Here is a 13,866-nt window from a genome sequence, read left to right as displayed (position 1 = left end):
GTGACATGTATTTCAAAAAAAAGCATTGCGCCAATTGTAAAGAGAACATATATATATATATATATATATGTATATATATATATATATATATATATACACAGGGTGTATCATTTTAAGTGATTCAGCTGAATATCTCTTAAAGTAAAAAAGATTGGAAAAATTGTTTCAGACAAAAGTTGTTTGGTTTCAAGGGGTACATAAGATGGTGTCATTAGTTTCACCTTAAATAGTTGCTTGAAGGTCACGTAAAGGTCACCTTCAATTTTTTAAATAGAACCACCTACTTTTTATTACATATTCTTGTAGCTTATCTCGAAGGCTTTCCAAAACACTATAAGAAAGTATTTTTTCATTAAGAACTTTTGGAATTATAAGGCTTGAAAGTTCTAGTATTTTGACATAAAATACAAAATATCTTGTAAAACATTAAGTTTGCGGTAATGTTACCTTAATACTTTTATGCACAGAATAATGAGACGAATCACGTGGTATAAAAAAAAGCATAGTTTCTTTAAGAAAAAATATGTAATTTGCAACACGCATCTGCATACTTTTTCTTAAAAGCAACTGTCTTTTTTTCATATCAATTGATTCGTCTCATTATTCTGTGCATAAAAGTATTAAGGTAACATTACCGCAAACTTAATGTTTTACAAGATATTTTGTATTTTATGTCAAAATACTAGAACTTTCAAGCCTTATAATTCCAAAAATTCTTAATGAAAAAATATTTTCTTATAGTGTTTTGGAAAGCCCTCGAGATAAGCTACAAGAATATGTAATAAAAAGTAGGTGGTTCTATGTAAAAAATTGAAGGTGACCTTTACGTGACCTTCAAGCGACTATTTAAGGTGAAACTAATGACACCATCTTATGTTTCCTTGAAACCATACAACTTTGGTCTGGAACATTTTTTCCAATCTCTTTTACTTTAAGAGATATTCAGCTGAATCACTTAAAATGATACACCCTGTATATATATATATATATATATATATATATATATATATATATATATATATATATATATATATTGCTTTGAAAAATAATTGTTGTGCAACTACTTTTAAAAAATAAAATCCAAGTGGTACATATCTTTGTGTTCCCATTCAAGGGTTTTCCTATTCCAAGCCAAGTGGTAATAGCTTCTTAACAAAATTATAATATAACAAAGAATCATTTTAATCCCCTACTAAGGTCTCCCCTACTAAAATTTTTGATTGAATGAAAAACTAATAAACATTATTTAGGGAAGAATGCGACGGGAGTAAAAAAAAACATTTGTTAAGAAGAAATTAAAACTACTATCACTTGGGTTGAATTTCTGGATTTATACATATCACTTAGGTTGAGCTAAATAACGTAAGAAATGACACAATACCTGGGGTGGTGGAAAAGGCAATACAAAAATCCGCAAGAATTGGTACTTGCATCATTGCTGGTACGGGAATTAAATCCAATTTGTCTGTTTTTATATTATATGTTTCAAATCCAGGATCTGAGTTGGCTCCTTGGCACGCTTGTACAAATATTATTTTAGGCTTGCCCGCCAGATTTGGGCAATTGTCCAGTGTAAAATATTGCCATATAGTATCGGGGGGATAGTCAACGTCGTAAGCTGAGAGTTTTCCAAGTGTGCCGTGTGTTAAAAAGCATATTATTATACAATCATTATCTTCATGGTTTATTTTGGCAACTGTAAAAGTAATAATTTGTTTGTTATTTTAGTTACACATATTTTAGTTATATTCATTAAAGTGTATTTTATTTTGTTGCAATACGTGTTTAATTTGTTGGTACGAGTATTCTTCGAATATTTGAACTATAAACTTCAGTTTTTTAAGCGTTTCTTTTAGGTTATTAGTGTTATTACCTCTATAGACAGACAGACAGACAGACAGACAGACAGACAGACAGACAGACAGACAGAGAGAGAGAGAGACAGAAAGAGAGAGAGAGAGAGAGAGAGAGAGAGAGAGAGAGAGAGAGAGAGAGATAGAGAGAGGAGAGAGAGAGAGAGAGAGAGAGAGAGAAGAGAAAGAGAGAGGAGAGAGGAAGAGAGAGGGAGAGGGAGAGGGAGAGAGGGAGAGGGAGAGGGAGAGGGAGAGGGAGAGAGGGAGAGGGAGAGGGAGAGGGAGAGGGAGGGGAGAGAGGGAGAGAGGAGAGAGGAGAGAGAGAGAGAGAGAGGGAGGAGGAGAGAGAGACGAGAGATTGGAGGAGAGAGAGGATGAGAGAGAGAGAGGAACGAGAGAGAGAGAGAGAGAGAGAGAGAGAGAGAGAGAGAGAGGAGAGAGAGAGAGAGAGAGAGAGGAGAGAGAGAGAGAGAGAGAGAGAGTGCCAGTGTGGGCACATTTTTGTCCTTAAACAAACGTTTATTGGCTGTTAAGAAGGCTTCATACTGTTCCGTGCTAGGCCGTCTGCCTTTTTTTAATTGAGGTTCAAACGCCTGTAATAGCAACTTTTTCATTTCTGTGTTGTACGGAAGACCTATAAAAATATTGTTAGTATATTTATAATATGAAAGTTTTCTTCAAACAAAAAAATATATATTTAAATAAAAAGTAAATCAATTATATTATTAAGAATGTACCTGAAGCGTTCTCAATTTCTTTTTGGTCTTCTTCTACCTCGTCCTCTTCTACCAAAACGACCGAATCTGGCAGAAAAAAGCGTCAAATTCAGTTTATCTTATTAAAGGGTGAAAGGGGTTTTTTACCTATTTACCTATTTCATCAATTAAGCCTTGTGTCCACGATGTTAGAACTGCGTCTGAGTTTCGGTTTAAGCCAATTAACTTGCAGCTCTTACAGAAAAGCAGCAGTTTTATTGGCTTAAACCGAAACTTGGACGCAGTTCTCGCATCGTGGACACAAGGCTTTAGAAGTCTACGAATGTACATAAGTGCTAGTCTACAACCTTGCTTTAAAGGGTATTTAAGCTCTAAGCCGTAAGAAATTGAACAATCACAATCAAGTATTCTCTTCACATTCCATTGTGATTGGTCAATTTCTTGCGGCTTAGAGCTTAAATATCCTTTAAAGCAAGGTTAGGTTGTAGACCAGCACTAAGAAATTGTCATCTTTTTTTATTTTACACCTTTGAATAACGCGCTTTTTTACTATCGAAAACATGGCGGATGGTCACGTGACTGGGTAACACGAACATCAAAGTTTCGACTTTACTGTCGTAACTGGTTATAGTATAGTTAAACTGTGCCAATGTAAACGCACTTACCGAGCTTATTGTTAACGTCAGAATCGTCAACAGAATCGAGTTTCTCTGGCTCGTTATTCCGCGACGGTATAGTATTGTTCTGCAGCCAGCTCGAGCCTGGCAGTGATTCTGTCTCAGAAGTTCGAGTACTATTTTGTGACGGTCTTGAGTTACAGTTTTTCGCTAATTAGTTCGCAACATTATTTAAGAGCAAACATAAATGAATAACATGAAATGATAACCGTATGCAATACACTTACCTCTCGACAAAAGTTTGTCCAATCGACTACATTTTTTATCATTTAATTCTAATTCACTAATTAGACATTTGTGTCGTGGTTACTGCAGTAGTAGAAAATAGGCAATAAAATGACAAATTTTGACTAGATCCATGTGTGTTCGTTCAAATCATGGTTCATGGAATGCACTAATTTTGAAATTGCATGTTACTTGCTTTTGACCTTTTATAACTTTATATAATATGTTTTCGTACAATGAAATAAGCCATTTTTGGAACTATTGACTAGTACTAACACATTTTGACGTTTTGGACATTATCTCTTCAAACAGCGACGCTGTTATTCAGATATAGATATGTACATACCTTGCGTTTCGCGTCTCACGTAGTCTCGTCAGTTTCGTGTCGACGATGTTCGGCCATCTTCGGATCAAAAGTATGAAGTGACGCGCAGAGCACCGAATCGAGCGATTCAAAAAGAAGGCTTTCTTTAGCTTTACTTGTAGTTATTACAAGTTTTACTTGTATCTTCATCCACGGTCCCGTCCATGGACCATGTATTTAACAAATATTGAAGTAGAAATTTTTCCTGCTTGAAATGCCGAACAACTTCTACGATTTTCCGGCCGGGAAATGCAACTTCAGGATCTATCGTGTGTGCCAGACGGACCAGAGCTAGCGTAGCATACTTCTTTTCTCCTCATCTGTGCCGTCCAGCGCTAACGATCTAGGGCTTTAAAATCTCGGGTAGCATCGTGGAAGTTCATGCTAGGATCCCTGTTGTCTTTTTTGAACACGGTCAATGCGAATTAATACTTTATTCCAAAATCCTAGCAAAATCAGAAAATCATAACTTAACATATGATTGTACAGTTGCTTTGCGTCACTCCTTGTTTCACTGGTCTCATTTACGTCGTCTATCATATCCAGAAGTACTTGAAGTATCTCCTCAAAGTACTTGTTGACGGGCTTCACTGCTTCTGTTTTTGTACTTCACCTGGTTTCGGACTCCGACTTAACAACCACAGGTACGGCATTTGTGAGTTTTTCTTAATGCTGTGTTGAACGAGAGAAGAACACATACAGAGCTTCGATAACTCCAAAAAACGTGACCATCATTGTATCATGTTTTGCTGCATGTACACCCACCAAGTTGAGTGAGTGATTGTTGCAATTCACAAATATTGCCAGATTGTTTTTTTCACTTATTCTTTGATGAACACCACTTTTGTGTCCAGTCATCACAGCAGCGTTGTCATAGCACTGTGATCGACAATCTTGTAACTCCATTTCGTCCTTTTCTAGTTGCTGCAAAATGTCTTCAATCAAACCCTCAGCATTCTTCCGACTTATATGAATAAAACCAAGAAAAGATTCTCTAATACGGACTGTTTTTCTCTCAAAATCAACTTCCACATATCTCACTACTTCTGACATCTGTTCACGGTGTGCTTGATCAGGAGTCGAATCGAACATGAGACCATAGTGGGTGGCTTTACGAATGCTTATCAGCAAACTCTGACGAACAGTGAATGCCATCAAGTGGATGAATTCGTTCTGGACACTCGGTGAAAGATAAGTCGTAGATTTAGGATGATTTTCTACATGAGTAAGGTGTTCTTTCATGACAGGGTAAAAAATGGCCAGTAGTTTCAGTAAGCCAAGAAAATTACCTACATTGGAGTCATCGTCTAACTGAAGTGACTCCCTGTATCTTCGCAAAGCCAGGTTCTGAGTCGCAAGGAATTTTATACAATGAAGGATTCTTGTTAAGATATCGTGCCATTTCTGCTTTTTCCTCTCACAATCTGTAACCGAAGTTCGGCGTCAATAACTCCACTGTTTGCAACTAAATTTCTTTCCATTTCCTTCCACTGTGTGAAGCACTCACAATGATTCTTGGCATTTTCATGAATACTAATCCTTTCAGGCGCTTTCCACTGCTTGAATCCATTTTCCTGCTCCAATGTTGATTGATGGTCTTTCTGGGAAAATAGAAGACAACAAGTACAAAATAATACATATGTGTATGATGCATGAAAGGGCATGAATATGAGCGATTCAAATGTTTTTAAATTATGTGTATGCAAATAATGAGAGCGAGCGTGGCGTAGCGCACTGGTCTGCTAAACCAAAGATCTCAGGTTTGAATCTAGTCCTGGTAGAACCAAATAAACAAATTGTATCGCTTGTCTCTCCTCTTCGACGGAGGCAACCCGTCAGGAGTATCCCTTGCCGTGAAACCCCCTCTATCTTGCCGTTCGGATTCGGCGTTAAACTGTAGGTCCCATGTGCTTGTGTACAATCTGCGTGCGCACCACAAGCACATGATTTTGGAGGAGGCCTAGGTCCGACTCGGACTGCCATTGTGCCATTGAAATGATGATATGCAAATAATTGAAAAATTTCTCCTTATTATGATTGGAAATGCACATTTATGTTCGAAATTGCAAATAACCTTTATATGGATATTTGAATCAAATTTTTAGTCGTTGAATTTTCTCTTGCTATTAATTGTTTTATCTTTACTTGCAACTTTTAGATTAATTAACTTGAATGTGTACTTACACACGTCGACGCCGGTTAGGACATTTGTATTTATGTTTATATAACCTCTTGATATCCTGTACACAATTCAGTTTAACGCTACAATCACGACATACTCCATAATAATTTCATAAAGTGAAATTTTTTGTCAGCTCTGCAGGTAGTCGAAGGTCGTCTCTAAGATCTTCGGAAAGTTCTTCATGGTGCGACGCTAATTCTTACGGCCGCGACACCGCGCCACAAATAGCTTGAGCGAATAGCAGAGCAGAATTCAAACACGGAATATGTTGGGCGCCAGGTGTGGAGAAGGCCACACCATACCTGCGTTATTCTTTGACAGATGTACCGCCCCAGTCAAACTCCCCGCCTGGCATTGTCCTCGAATCGGATCACGCGGGAGTATTAACGGCGATCGGCCGCGAGGCCTCACGCCACTCTGACACGCTTGGCTCTAGAACACCGTGACCGCCGGGGCACGAAGCCCTCGGGGCACGCGCTCCGCCTAACCGAGTAAGTAAGGAAACGATGAAAGTAGTGGTATTTCACCGGCGATGTTGCCATCTCCCACTTATGCTACACCTCTCATGTCTCCTTACAGTGCCAGACTAGAGTCAAGCTCAACAGGGTCTTCTTTCCCCGCTAATTTTTCCAAGCCCGTTCCCTTGGCAGTGGTTTCGCTAGATAGTAGATAGTAGATAGCCACGTTTTACTCTAAATAACTCAAAATTCTCTCAATATACGAAACCGCTCCAAAGACTCTAAATACTCGAACTCGAATAACGCTGCTCTTGTTGCTCGCGACGGCTGCTCGATCAGCGGTAGAGGGTCGTGTTTTGGCTAGGGGCCGAGCCTAGAGGTTGGCTTTCGCTGATGAGGCGAAAACGTGACACACAAGAAAAAATTCGTAGGCTGTAAAGTACAAAGAGTAATAATATAATTCACATTACGACAATTGCGGTATAAGGTTCGTGGTCCTCGAGACAATTCAGTATGCTTGCGTCATGGCGAAAGACGCGGAACGCGGGACAATATTTACAACGCGGGAGCCACGTACTGAACACGGCAATAATACTACGCACAATGGCTCCTCCGGTTCGTCGCGTTCATCCGTACACGCTTCGATCACGTGTTACTCTAACGAGAGTCCGCTCAAGGTGACTCGGATAAACATTACCCGCCGAAGTCCTCTATCAAATAACTCCCGAATCTAATCTCATTTGGCCCCTCATGAAATAAAAAATTAACGAACGCAACGAAAGGATAGACGCAAAGAAAATACTCGCAAGGGACAATACGCGCCATGGAGGGATATCCACACTTATAATACACGCGACGAACGAATCTACGCAAAGACCAAGTATACTCGCAAAATGAATCATCCTCGCCACATGAATAGTACACGCAGAATGAGCAATACTCGAAAAATGACTTAGGCTTGCAAAGGCATAATACACGCAAAATGATAATACTCGCGAAAGGATATTCGCAACGCAATTATGAACGTACACCAAATACCGGGCGCGCGAGGCACGTATATCCTCGCGGTGTCGTTCACGCTACGAGCGCATGATTCTCACGCGCACCTGAACTAAGATCACGGCATACGCGAAAACTAATTCTTATGAGACCGCCGATATCTCCCACGCAAAATATACAATACGAACGATATTAACGGTTGAATCGATATACGCGAAATAATATTCTAAACGGTAATCTAACACTAATGACTGGTGAGTCGCTTCGGAATACGCAACGATATACCTTACGCACCACCGGCCAATGTGAACACAATGCCGCTTGTTGACTTGCGTGTGTTAACATCGCCAGCATAATCTGAATCGCTATATCCAATTAATTTTGCTTCTCCAGTTCTTTGATATTCGATGCCGACGTCCAGTGTATTCTTTATGTACCGCAGAATTGTCTTGACTGCTTGCCAGTGCTCTCGAGACGGATTGGTCAGAAACTTGCTAACATTTGCAACTGCAAACATGATGTCAGGTCGCGATACGACTGCTGCAAACATCAAAGATCCAACAGCCTCACGATACGGTACTTTTGCCATTAATTCGTCCTTTTCATCATTTGACAACTCGACTAATGAATTGTTCAGTTGTGCAGGCACTGCACACCCCTTCGCATCAGCCATTCCAAATTTGTCGATTACTCGTGTCAGGTATGTCTTCTGCGTAATCTTCACGTTGCCTTCATTACTTCGCTGGATTTCTAGACCAACAAAATAGTCTCCTTTACCAACCGTTATCTCAAATTCATTATGTAAGTACTCTAGAACTTTGTTAATTACTCGGAGAGTCTTTGCAATTAATAGACCATCGTCGACATATAGGCCCAGTAGAACCATCTCGTTGTCAATCCAACCGCGGTAAACACAGTTGTCAGCCTCACTTGCAACAAAGTTGAACTTCTCCAGAAATTCTCGGAAACGTTTGTTCCACTGCCTCGGTGACTGCTTCAGTCCATAAAGCGATCGTTGCAATTTGACAATTTTTCCTTCGTCGCCGGTTCCTTCAGGCAGTTTCAAATAAATATCCTCTTCGAGTGCACCATTCAAAAAGGCCGTCTTAATGTCAAACTGACCAATCTTCATTTCGTTGATCGCCGCCATAGCCAACAATGTCCGAATCGATTCATATCGAACTACAGGTGCGAAAGTTTCGATATAATCAATACCTTCACGTTGCGAGTACCCACGTGCTACCAATCGTGCCTTGTATCTTGTCACGTCGCCTTGTTCATTTCGCTTCCTTGTAAACACCCAACGAGCGCTAATTGGTTGACGATTCTTTGGTAATTTGGCCTCGACCCAAGTTTCCATTTTAATTAGTGCATTGAGTTCGTTATCAATAGCATCTTTCCATTTCGATGCATCATCTCGAGACATTGCCTCCGAATAAGTCCTCGGTTCCTCGAACTCGACCACATGAGCTTCATAACGAATTGGCTTCTTAATTGCACTTCGATCTCGTAATGTACGCTGTTCTGACTCTTCAACTTCGTCATTACTTGCACCTGCTGCATCGTCAGTAGATTCTTCTGTCAACTCATTGCTCAAATTATTATCTACTTCAATGCTAAATGTTGGCTGTGTCCATCCGCTGCTCACGTCTTCGTACTTATCTTCATGAAAAGTTGCGTTGGTCGATATTGTCATTTTCTTCGTGATCGGATCAAATAATCGATAATTCGAACTATCTTCGTCGTAGCCAACCATAATCTTCTTTACCGCTTTTGGTTTCCATTTTGTCCGCTTGATTTCTGGTACGTGTTCAAAAGCTGTAGAACCAAACGTTCGAATGTGATCGAGTTTCGGCTTTTTGCCAGTCCATTCTTCAAACGGTGTCGATCCAATTGTTTGATTAGTTGGCGTACAGTTTAACAAATATACCGCACAGAGTACCGCCTCTGCCCATAATTCCTCGTCGAGATTCTTCGCGTATAGCATCGACCTTGCCATCTCGACGATTGTTCGATTATCTCGTTCACAGCGCCCGTTTTGCTCCGGCGTATACGGTGCTGTCCTCTGATGCTCGATTCCACATGCCATTAAATAATCTGAGAACTCTTTGTTGACATACTCGAGTCCGTTATCGCTGCGTAGGACCTTGATACGGCGCTCCCACTTGTTTTCGACCCATGCTTTGAATTTTGTAAATTCATCGATGACATCATTCTTGTGCCGTAGAAAGCGAACTCTTCGGTAGCCGGTTGCATCGTCTTTGAATAATACAAAGTACCGCTTCTGTCCCACAGACATCTTTGGCATCGGTCCACACACGTCGCTATGTATCATCTCTCCTGGCTTATAATTTACCTTGCCATCGACTGTCTTGAATGAACGCCTGTGCGCCTTTCCATATGCACACGCCTCGCAGTTGATCTCAGCCTTCGTAGGAATCGCCAGCTTTTTAATGTCGCCACGTCGAATCAATTCTCGCATTGCGCCAATACTAATATGGCCTAATCGTTCGTGCCATCGTCTCAATTCATCAGTCACAGCGTTTACCTCAATAGACTTCCTTGGTTCAAATGCTCATCGGTATAGGTTGTTATTTGTTCTAGTTGCCACAATAATGCATCTCTCGTTACGCCAGAATTGCATTTGATTACCGTCCGTCTGTACATTTACGCCATGCTTCTGTGCAGCTCCCACTTTTACATAACTGGCAACTCTGATATCGCCACGGCCTCTTACCATCAATGTAGAACTGTCGGCTAATGAAAGTGCTGTTTTCTCTTTGATGAAAGAGGTAAATATTTCACGTTGTGATGCCATATGTACAGATGCACCGCTGTCAGCAATCCAGTCACCGCCGTTTGACACAAAGTTAACCTCTACATTGCATGTCTCATCGCTGTTCTCCTTTTTGGACTTGTTAGTGGCTGGTTCATCTTTATTTGACTTATCGTTCTTCTTCGGCGCTCGACATTCACGTGCAAAATGACCTATCTTCCCACAATTAAAGCATTTAATTGTTGATTTGTCTCGTCGGCCACTAACCTGTTTCTTGGATGGCTGTTCCTCAGTTTTCTTCTTCTTTCCTTTGCCAATGTTATTCACCTCGACAGTCAAATCACTAACATCCTGACGTCTCCTCCTCGAGTAGCGCTGACATAGATCGTCGATCCTCTTGTTTGGATCACGATTGCTGCGCCAAATCCGACATGATGAAACTTCGCTGGCAGACTTGTGCGATGTGTTTAGACATCTTTGAATCTCACACCATCATCCTGACGAATCAGATTTTTCGTGTACTTGCGCCAATCTCACACCATAATGTGATCGAGTTCGCTGGATTCGAGCCACTGATAATTAATTCAGCGATTGTATTCTTTGTCGCCCATGTCCTGAAATTCGCTGCATCCCCTACATCTAGTTTTAACATCCATAGACGCAGATCAGACGCAATCTCACACGCAAAATAGAATTCTAACGGTATCTCACACGCAAAATAGAACTTTAACGGTATCTCACACGCAAAATAGAATTCTAACGGTATCTCACACGCGAAATAGAATTTTAACGGTATCTCACACACGCCAAATAGAACGGTAGATCTGACGAGAAGGAAACGATAATTCTAACGGTAGCGATTGTGGATTTGATCCGCGAAGCTCGCTCTCGTAACACGCATCAAGATCGTGACGCGCCGCCGGGGCCACGTCGTCGATTGTCGTTACGCTATTGCACGCAAAATTTCTTACACGGCTTGTCGAGTCGAGAGGAAACGGAGACGCGTCCTTATACTTACGGAGTAGCAGCGGGTGGTATTTGTCAGACCCGTAGAAACGGAAGACGGTAATCCCGGAGAGGGATTCACAGCAATGGCGCGTAGGCCGTTAGGCGGTCCTACGCACCTCTCTCAAAACGCGAAACGGTACTCGACGCCGTCCCGCTGATCCCCGTTACCTCGTGTCTAGGATTGCTGGTCGTTTACATCGGCTCGTTGGTCCTTCCTTCTCGATCGTCCTCGTAGGGCTGTCGCCCTCGTCTACGCTTGGCGCCAAAATGTAACGCTAAGTCTTCGCTGGACGTCCTTCTACCTTCGCGATCGACCCCACAGTGCCGGGATCTTTCCCGCGGCTTCGACTCGCGGCCCCCTAGATCGGGGCGCGTCGCCGCACCGGCGGATGGAGCCACGCTGCTGAAATGGGCCTTCCGGCCGCTTCCTCCTGAAAACTAATAACTGGACAGTACGCGCGCATTACAATAGTTCGAGTGGCGAATACAGTGACGTGCACACGGTGGTTACGTTGTATGTGAATTCTTATATTTACTCTCAACGTAGTTTGACTATTTGCTATAATTAGTGTGTTACATAGCTTGCACCTTGCCTCCAATTCTCCTTTATGAAAATAATTCCACACCTTCGCAAGTTCTGGCATTATGACCGTTCTGTATTGCGGACTGTCTGATACTAAGCGCGGTAGAAACCTATTGCCCAACATATCATATCGTACGGCTCTATCTTTTTTCTTCGATTACTAAATTTAAACTTATTTTTAAGTTAATAGTTGTTCTAACTTCGATGTTTTAAACATATATGTATATAATAACTATGGCGGTAGGCCAAAATTTATGCGAGACGGCGATGTTCGTTGGAGATATTTGGGGGCCCTGAGAAGGGCCGTTTGTGTAATGTGGCCCTGAAAAGGGCCGGTTGGTTTCGCCTTAGTGGAACGGCAAACGTTCGCCCCAGACCAGGCACGGCTGCGTCTTCGTACGGTGGAGTGGCTGGCGAGTTCCCCACGCTCCGGGCTTCCTCCACGCCGGCGGTGTGCCGGGCGGTGTGTAGGTTCCTTGATCGGCTAAGTCCGGATCCTCGGTCTGCGTGGCCTGGTGCTCAAGGCTCGGAGAGCACGCCCGTGTCCCCTTTTCCTCGGTGAGCGCCTCCCACTCGCTGTCGGTCTGCGTCTCTGTACCGCTGATCGGGGGCCGTACTTGTAGACCCCTGTGGACTCGTGTCGGCGGTACGGTCTGCGTCCCCTGGTGACGAAGGTCTCCGGGAGATCGAGGTAACGGAGACAGGAGCGGCGGGACCGTGTACCTCGGAGACGTGTAGCGGCGGAGGCGTATATCCCACGTGGTCAGGAGATCTCGTGGAGGTCGTGTGAGCGGCCGCGGCGGTGATTCGAGCCGAATCAAATTCCACGCGGCAGGTTGCTGTTCCTGCGGCTGCACGGGCTGATGTGTCGGCAGCGACGAGCGGGAAGTTGGCGGCTTGGTGCGATTCCACTTGCGCAGCGTTATCAAAAGACTTCCTTCTCGTGGCTGATACCAAAGTATAGCTGTGCGAAGATAGTCGAAGGTATCGTCGCTTGCCGGTCCTTATATACCCTGGTCGCCGAATTTCTCTTACGAGAAAGGGCAGCCGCCTAGCGGAGCGTACTTGTTATCATCTTCGACGGCATGCTGATTGCACGTGCTCGTTGCGTGCGGCCGTTCGCCGTGCCTCCGGTGCTCTTGCCGGACGGGGTGTGTATGACGGGCTGCCGTCTGGCAGGCGCGTGTGGCTTGTGTTGTGGCGGTTGCGCCGCCAGATTCGGGGCGCTTGCAGCCGCCACAATAACAATCTCAAGGGTAAAGAATAAAGCCTCAATATCGTTATTCTGACATTTGTAAAGATCAACGGCATATTCAAATATTATATAGAATCTTTACTTGAATGTATACTTACAGTAGAATTTGTATCGGGCATATATAAAAATGGTTGTTTAACTGTGACATTTTCCATAAATAGCATATCTCCTTATTACAAAACCAACACTTTGCATTATAATATGGTAACTGTTTATATATGCATACTTTAACTCGGAAGTTATTTGAAAATTATCAAGTTTGAATAATTTTTTGTGTTCCTTTTTTTTAATGTGTAATCTGAAATCTCGTGTTGTATTTTTTTTTTTGATACTGTTTAATGTACCAGCTCACGCATGAGCCAGACCTTTTGATTTGCAAGAAAGAAAAAACACAAACTTTATCTATGGCGATGAGAGACTGTATATTTTTGACAATGAGTTAGCACGAATATCTATTTGAATCATAATCAAACGTGAGGAACATAAACGACGATAACATCTTAGTAAGCTGTGTGAAATACAATAAACGAAATAAATAATTAGTATGGAACAAGCTTTTCTCAGTCAAATTAACTATTTAATTACTGTATAAGATAATACAGTTTATTCTACAAAATGATTGATAATATGAATATCAACCTTTGGCTTACCTCGAAGAAGTAATTTTAATCCAGCTCAATATATATTGAAAAGATTGTTCCTTTTATACAACATCAGATAAATAAGCAATCATATCGGGAATATTAAACATAATACAATACAATATTTGT

Source organism: Temnothorax longispinosus, chromosome 2 (genome assembly GCF_030848805.1).
Source record: "Temnothorax longispinosus isolate EJ_2023e chromosome 2, Tlon_JGU_v1, whole genome shotgun sequence".
In the NCBI taxonomy this organism is placed as follows: Eukaryota; Metazoa; Arthropoda; class Insecta; order Hymenoptera; family Formicidae; genus Temnothorax; species Temnothorax longispinosus.
Note: the sequence above shows the minus strand (reverse complement) of the source record.